We start from the raw sequence: 8,468 nt of genomic DNA, 5'->3' as shown, positions 1-8,468 counted from the left end.
GTTGGCTTATTAATGTGTAGAATACTTTAATACTGCAGCTGGTAAAAACAAACAAAAAAAAAGTTATACATATTAATTACATATTACTTTATATACTGTGTGGGAGTTTAAACTTCAGCAAAATGATTTTGATTTTTTTTTTTTTTCCTTTTTTGATTTTTAGTTGATTATATCGTGCATTGTATTCGTCTGAATCTAGAAGTTAACTAGTAATTTAACAATAAAAAGTACAATATTTGCCTTTAAAATGCAGTGGAGTTGAAAGTAGCAGAAAGCGGAAACATCAAAGTACCTCCAAAATGTATAGCACTTTAATTACGTTTCTCCACATTGGCACATTGTCAGTTAAACTGTAGCTCCACTTGTGATGAACATCACAACATCACATACTTTTATTTGTTGCTTTGATGGAGAAGTATCATTAAGTGCAATCAGCGCCACTCCTCTCCCCTCCTCTCCTCTCCTCTTCTTTGGAAATAAACAGTAATGGACGGGTTGAACTACTCATTCTCCCTTCTTTTTTCTTCAGGATGTTGTTTCAACTCTTCTTTGTATGTCAGGATTTCTGATGAAAACCTTTTGTCCTACATGATAGAAATAGTAAATTAATTCATCTGACCTGAACCAGCCATAAGTGCAGCTGCTTTCAGACTCCCTGCTCGAAAAACAGGAAGTTTGATGAAGTTTTGATCCCCATGTAGCACTTCTGTTTTCCAAAATAACATTGTTTTCTCTGTCTTTGTCTGCAAAACAAGAGTAATTAACTGTAAGATGTTGAAGCACACTTGCTTCCCCGAGTAGGTTGATGTGAGAGAGTTAAAACAGAGTCAGAGTGACCGAGATATGGTGTCCTTCTCCTGCTATGTATGACACATCTACCTCCCTCAGAGTGTGCAGTACTGAGACAAACAACCAGTTTTACATGATTATAACATTGTGAATTAGACTAAAGCTGTTTATTAATCCACAGAAAGCATCAGGTAATTTTCATCTTTCATCTCATTTTCAAGTCAGAGCATGTGTTATAAAAGCCATGCCAGTTCATGACATCGTAGCAACTCTGATAACAGACAAGAACAGACAGGCATTCATGGGTCTTGAATTTATAATAATAAGAAGAATTATAGTAAGTAGTTTTCATGAAAATGACATAATAGCATTTAGACTATTAGGTATGCCAGACTCAGTGTACAGGATAAAGAACTGAACTGTATTGTTGTTTGCAGTTCATATAGAAGAAGTCGGTGCTTTTTACTTTTTTTCAAGAAATCACATCATCATCAACCAAAATCTTGTTATCAGTCACTCTTTCTTTTTGTTTTCTCTCACTAGCTGTGTCTTACAACTTCACAGCTACTTGACTTAAATAACTTAAAGTAAGAAGCTAAGAGACAGCTGACAGAGCAAGCAGAGTTGGTCTCAGCTCGGTTCATCTGCTTTGAGACATCTGTTATAACATCTTTGTCCACAACCTGAGACTGTAAGTGGATGAAGAATTTGTTGCTGCGCTGTCTACAAAAAGAGCAAAGAAGACTCGTATCTCTGCATTCATGCAGTGTTGTTATTTGCTGTGAGTCTTGTTGCAATGCAACACACCCACAGATGCTGTTGTTATTTTAGAGTCTGAGTTGCAATGGTTAGAAAATTACACTGTCAACATGCCTCCCATCTGGTTTCGAGTGGAATAGAATGTTCCTGATGTCTGCGTAGTTGTTTCACCAAACCGTCAGTCACAAATAAAAGGCAACACCCAGTGATCGGAGACAGTGGAAACTTTCCCACGTGTGACGTATAGCTGACACCAACAGCCTGTTGCACAAGGAATCAAACACAAAAGATAACAGGATGTGGCTGTTGTAAAAAAAAAAAAAAAAAAAAAAAAAAGTAATTTACAGCATCAGAGTTCTGTAATTCAAACAAACTGGATCAGTTTAAGCCAGAGAGAACTCAATACATTTTTCTCATATTTGAGACAAAATGTATCTTTACAGTACAGAAAAGTCTGTTTCTGTTTCTCTTAACGGCCACTTGACTTCCAACAACATATCTCCAAATCAGACTGATCTGGTTACAGCCTCAGGTGTGTAGTGAGAGGAAAGTGGAAATCCAGCACTACCCTTCTAAATGATTTCACCAACTATTTTCTGCTCTGATTCAAATTTCCTTCAATCACCAGGGATGTTTCTGAAGATGATTTAAAAAGCTTCCCTGTATTCCATGAACAGTGTAGACTTTGTTTGAGGGACTGCCCAGAGCTCTCATGTTACTGTGCCACAGGTTTCCCATTACTGATGGGTCATGTTTCAGTCAGGTGAAAACCAGAGAGAGGGAGGGGCTGAGACCAAGCAGAGAGAAAGGAGGAAAAGGAGGAGGAGGAGGAGGAATGTGAAGGGAACTAACTGGCATCAGACCACTGTGACCTGGAAAGCTCTTTACTCTTTCATTCATTTCCTTGTTATCTCCCTCCACACACCTAAAGCTTCTACTGAGAAGCCATTTTAGTTTCACATACAGTGTTTTGATATGGTAGGTAATTACTGTGAAATACTGGTTGGTTGTTACAGGCTGTACAATAGAATATTGATAGACATCTTTTTCACTCAGATATGAGTCACTGCCTTTTCTGTCTGGCATACAGTACCACTTTTTTAACTTCTTTAACTGATTTTTTTTAAGTGTTAGAAATAATACTAATAAACTTGCTACATGATATAAAACCATATAAAACCATACCACCATATAGACAAAACTATTCAGACACACTTGTTTATTATTGAATTCAGTTGTGGTACGGGGTCACTGTGCAGGGGTTGGGCTCGGCCCTTTACTTTCAGTGAAGGGAAAATCTCCATGCTTCAGCATACCAAAACACTTTGGACAACGCTATGCTTCCAACTTTGTGGCAGCAGGTTGGGGAAGGCCCTTTTCTATTCCAGCATGCAAGCAAAGTCCATAAAGACAAGGTTGAATGAGTTTGGTGTGGAAGAACTTGACTGACCTGCACAGAACCCTGACCTCAACACCATAAAACACCTTTGGGACGAACTGGAACAGAGATTGTGAGCCAGGCCTTTTCTTCCAACATCAGTGTCTGACCTCACAAATGCTCTACTAAATGCTCTGCATGGATGGGTAAACATTCCCACAGAAACACTCCACAGTCTTGTGGAGAGCCTTCCCAGAAGAGATGAAGCTGTTAGAAAATGTGTGTGTATTTAGAATGCAAAGACGTTAAAGTTCCTGTTGGTGTAATGGTCAGGTGGCTCAATACTTTGGTCTGTAGAGTGTATCACCTCTAAACCTGTCTAAACCCATGCTGAAAAGCAGAGCAGTACTACATCTATATTAATCAGAATCAGAAGCCTTTATTGGCATTGTACAAGGAATACAACGGAATTGTAACAGCCTTGGAGTGGTGTTGTTCTAAATCTACATTTAAATATGTAAAAGACAACACAAGACAAGACAACTTAGACAAGACAAGACAACTTCCCATCTTTACACACCAAGGGCTTTACATAACATCACAGCAACATCCTCTGCCCTTAGACCCCCACAGATGGAGAGTAACTTACACAAACAGTGACCCTAAATCCACTTTTCTGTTTAAGAAAATCACATCTACTCAATTACACTATCAGTTGATTCTATTTCCAGTCTGGGCTGAACTGGAATCCATACTTTATGCATACCATACAACAGTTAGCATGTAATTGAAAATAAATGTAGGACAGCAACATAATTAAGTACAATAGAGCCACAGAGACACATATTATTCAGCCTTTTCACTAATCTTTGCCTAGTAATTTTAAGGAAATAGAGATTGTAATATTCTGTTTTGTACATGGTTTCAAACATCATTTATGACCCTCTAGAAGTGTGTGACAGGAAGCTTTCCCTCTGCCTGATTTTCTTATATTCTAGATCAATGTTTGAACATGCCACCATCTCACAGGCGCTGGGTGGTGGAGGAAGTGATTTTACAGCTGAGTTCCAGTAAATCCGTACGCTTTCATTTAGTACAGATTTACTCTAAGTGGTTTTTCTCTGTGTCTATGTTATTTTGTAACCTTGAGTGGCACTGTGGGTGAACAATACATGTGAAAAGAAATAAAAGTAGTATGATATACAGACATGCATCTGTATATCTGAATACTATGTACCATGGACCACCGAGATTTGTGCTGTATCAGGATGGATGATCTGCCTTATCCACACCTGGGCACAGCAATCAGGACATTCTTATTTATCAAGCTTTTCTTGGTCTGCTTCCATCTTGCTTTCATGATTACATTTTCCAAAAATATGTGGGAAATTGTTATTTTTGCTCCAAGGACTTCTTTCTAAGTGTCCCTACAGTTTGTACTGAACTGGGGAAAAAGTCAGCTACAAATTTGCCTGAAACAGGATGAAACCTGATGTTTTTGTTTTCTGACTTAGTATGACATGTTATATGTTTGTTCTGTGTCTCTAACCACTGTCCTGTCTTGGCCCAGAGACCCTTGCAAAAGGGATATTCAGTCTCAGTGTGGCTGTTCTTTTAAATAAATGCATAATAACAAAAAACAGTAATAACTGCGACTTTTTCAACATTAAATAACAACAACCAAAACCACAGCCTTTCCCTAACCTTCACCAAACGCTGTGAACATAACCATAAAAAGAAGCTGAACAATGTTTTAGTTGCTACATGTGGATATCTCAGTGTAACTGGGCTGTTCTGGTTAGAATGGTGAATAAACAGCATTTAGTGGAGCCTGTCTGTTTCATTGGACGAAGAGCTTCACAATTTGCCTTCACCCAGTCACACACATACTCACATGCTGATGGTTATGAATGATCAGGACAACGGTTGATAATATTTTTTATAACACAGGAATCATATCATTAACTACAAACACAGCTATGTTAACAGAAGAAGTGACTGTACACAAATAATCCAGTATTTACTAAATGACAAATACACTTTGTGTTACTAACAGCTTCAGAGGGGGTTTAAATGTTATTAGGAGGGTAACTTGTATTGGTTTATTTTATTTAAATAATGGATTATTTTTATTTTAGGTTTATTTTTGCTAGCAAACTCTTCATATGTTGCTTAAGACAACCCACATGGCTGACAGCATCAGAATAATATGCAGGGTGAGTCACAATGCAGGGTAGGAGGGTTTGTCAGTAAATATTATCAGGCATGTTTCAGCTGATATCTCTGACTCTCTCTGTGTGTGTGTGCGTGTGCGTGGATTGGCAATGGACAATTTCCGGTCAAACCGGTTTTCACCCTGAGAGCAATGAAGACAGAACGACTCCTTTGTAAACAGCAGGGCAGAAAGACACGTTCTCATTTCCAACAAATGTCACCATAAAGGTGTCAAATGCAGCTGTAAAGCTCTGTGTTTGTTATTTCATGGTTAGCGCGAGCCGCAAGCTGCAGTGTTGTTCGCCCACCTGAACACTGACGTTTCAATATATCTCATCACCACATATTTTTATTTAGCTGCATTTTCTGTATCTTTAAAAAATGTGTGTAACTGCAAGAATCTACTGGCACAAACAGGTGAACTTCACTTTAGCTGTGATAGCAGCAAGAATTAGCATTTTTTTCTCTCCAACATTTTTGTTGTTTATGTGATGGTAATTTCCATCTTTCAATCACATAATCACACAAACGCTCTTTATAAGGGTCCATATGTTGTCAGTTTATCTGTGGGTGTTAAATCCTTGACTGTTAATTAAAACTTTATTGGGCCTTTATTTTCATAGTTTTGATCACTTCTGTCAGTAATAATAACATTGCACTTAGCAAGTTCATTAATAATCTTTAGAACGCTCTTATTAATATTCAGTATCAGTATTAGAATACTTGTACTATACTTGAATACTAGCTGTAGCGTAATTCAATATCTGTTTATACAGCAGCCCCATTCTAATTTTTTTACAAATCTTTTTATTCGTTTTCAAAAGGATATATTTGCATCATTTGGATTATGTTGGTGTCTATCGTTTTATGGTTGAAAAAACGTTAAAGAAGTGAAAAGCCAACATTTTTCCTCTCTGTGGGTCGAACACCACTGAGAATCGAAGGGAGCACCTGGCCAGGCTTGTCGTCAGTTGCTTTCATTTTTCTTTGCATGTACAAAATTGCCCATGGCATCAACAGTCCAACAAAACAAGATGCTGGCTGGCAACATTTTCGTTTTTTAGCTTCATGAGTAAAAGACACACTTTCAGTCAACTGGAACAAAAAACACCACACCCTACCCGTCTCTTTGTATCACCATAGCGTAATAAAACATACTTAGGCACACACCCTTTCTTCCAATCATTTGTTTAGTTGCCAAAACTAAAGTTCAAAAGCAAATATCTTTTAATCACAGAATTTCGCAGAATTCTTCTCCCTCTCTGTTCACACTGGTTCTGTGCTGTTTCATGGAACTGCTTCAACTAGAATCCAAACGTATTGTGTTCATTTAATCCAGAAAATAGAAACATTAAAATATACAGCTTGAAAAAGGTGCAGCTTAAATAAACAAATGAACATAATTAAATGGTGCAGAAACATTTTAAGGCTGTTGTTCAGGTGATCTTGTCAACGAAAGAAGCTTTCACAAATCTGGCTCCACTTGTGTTGTTTAACCTTTACTGACAAAACGCCACCTCACTGTCATGGTTCGCTGGGACACCTTTTATGGAATAATTAATAAATACAATAAATTATTTTTATTACACAAGGCAGAAATATGTTGAAACAAAACATTTTGGACTACCAGTCTAAATACAAAATGAATTTAGGAATCATTTCAGTTTCATTTTTTTTTCACAGAGTGGAACAAATGAACTTTGGAGGTAAAATAAATCATTTGTCCTTAATGGTCATGTAGCGCAGGGACAGGAGGTCTACCACTTTACACAAACATGGTCTGGTTTTACCTAATAATTCGCCAGTTTCGTCGATAGGGACCTGATACTTTATTGCTATTATGTTCAAAGCAAGCTACGATTTTCGGTGTAAAAAATAAACTCAATTGATGTTTTATTGCTATCTCAACTACTATTGCATTACCTTTGACTGATGATCAGCTCTAGTGTTTTGGGGACATGTATATGTAAATAAAGTTATATCAGTTAGGGAATATTCTTCAATGCTCACAAACTGCATTCTGTCCCATCAGCCTTCGCCAACAGGGCACAGCACCTCATTTGTTGAGGCAAAATCTTCGAACCAACCCAAACCAACCACAGTGTTCATCAGAGTGGTTAGTTAATCAGTGTTGTTTGCGCACTGTGGTTTACAGGTTGTCCTTCACGTGCCAAAGAATACACACATACTCATGCAAACAAAAGTCATTGCACTTGCACATGCACACACACTCACGTACACGCATGCGGCTTGCTATTAAGTTATTATGTGATTATTAGCTATTATGTGGAGAATTTCTTTGCCAAATTGGTTTTGGCACAGAGAGTATAGCTTATTGTTCAGTTCAAAAACTGAACTTAATATCTTTATTCTGCCTGTTGATCGCTGTTGTTAATCACCGAGATAGCACTGAAAGTGGCCAATTCCCAAAATCAAGGAAAAGAATTTTGATTTATTAAAAAATAGTTTTAATGTATAACTACTTTTGCCATGTTACTGCAGCCTTAGCTTGCTACATTTGTCTGAGGGGTAGCTTCAGTGTAGTAAAGCATCATTTAATGTGGAGCAAATGGTAGCATTGATCAGTTCACTTTCTAAATAGTTTGCCCAGCAGTGATGTATAAGAACACCTTGATAAAACAAAGGCTAGATGAAAGGGTAGCACTTAACATTAACCCAGGTATTTATCATTTGGAATCAGTATGTGAACATATAATAAATAGTTAATAAAAGACTATAATGTAGCTGGTACAGCTGGTGTAGCTGTAGCTGGTCCTGGTGCAGAAACTTTCCACCCTCGGTCTGAGTCACACACTTGGGAACTGGGTCCTGGACTTCCTGACCAACAGACCTCAGACTGTCAGGATCCACAACTCCACCTCCTCCTCCACCACCCTCAGCACTGGTTCCCTCCAGGGCTGTGTGCTGAGCCCCCTCCTGTTCACTCTGCTGACGTACGACTGCTCGGCGAGGCATCCCAGCTGTCACGTAGTGAAGTTTGCAGACGACACAGCAGTGGTGGGACGCATCAACAACAACGATGGGTCGGAATACAGAGAGGAGGTGGAACACCTGGTGCAGTGGTGCAGAGAAAACAACCTCTGCATCAATGTGATGAAGATCAAAGAGATGGAGGTGGACTTCAGAAAGGACAGGCGCCCCACCCCTCCCCTGCACATCGGAGGAGTAGCTGTGGAAGTGGTCTCCAGCTACAGGTACCTTGGTGTGCACATAACTGAGGACCTCACCTGGAACACCAACACTTCCCGGCTGGTCAGGAAGGCCCACCAGCGTCTCTACTTCCTCAGGAAGCTGCGGCGAGCTGGGC

This window comes from Scatophagus argus, chromosome 6 (assembly GCF_020382885.2).
Source record: "Scatophagus argus isolate fScaArg1 chromosome 6, fScaArg1.pri, whole genome shotgun sequence".
Lineage (NCBI taxonomy): Eukaryota > Metazoa > Chordata > Actinopteri > Scatophagidae > Scatophagus > Scatophagus argus.
This window is presented reverse-complemented; position numbering follows the sequence as displayed.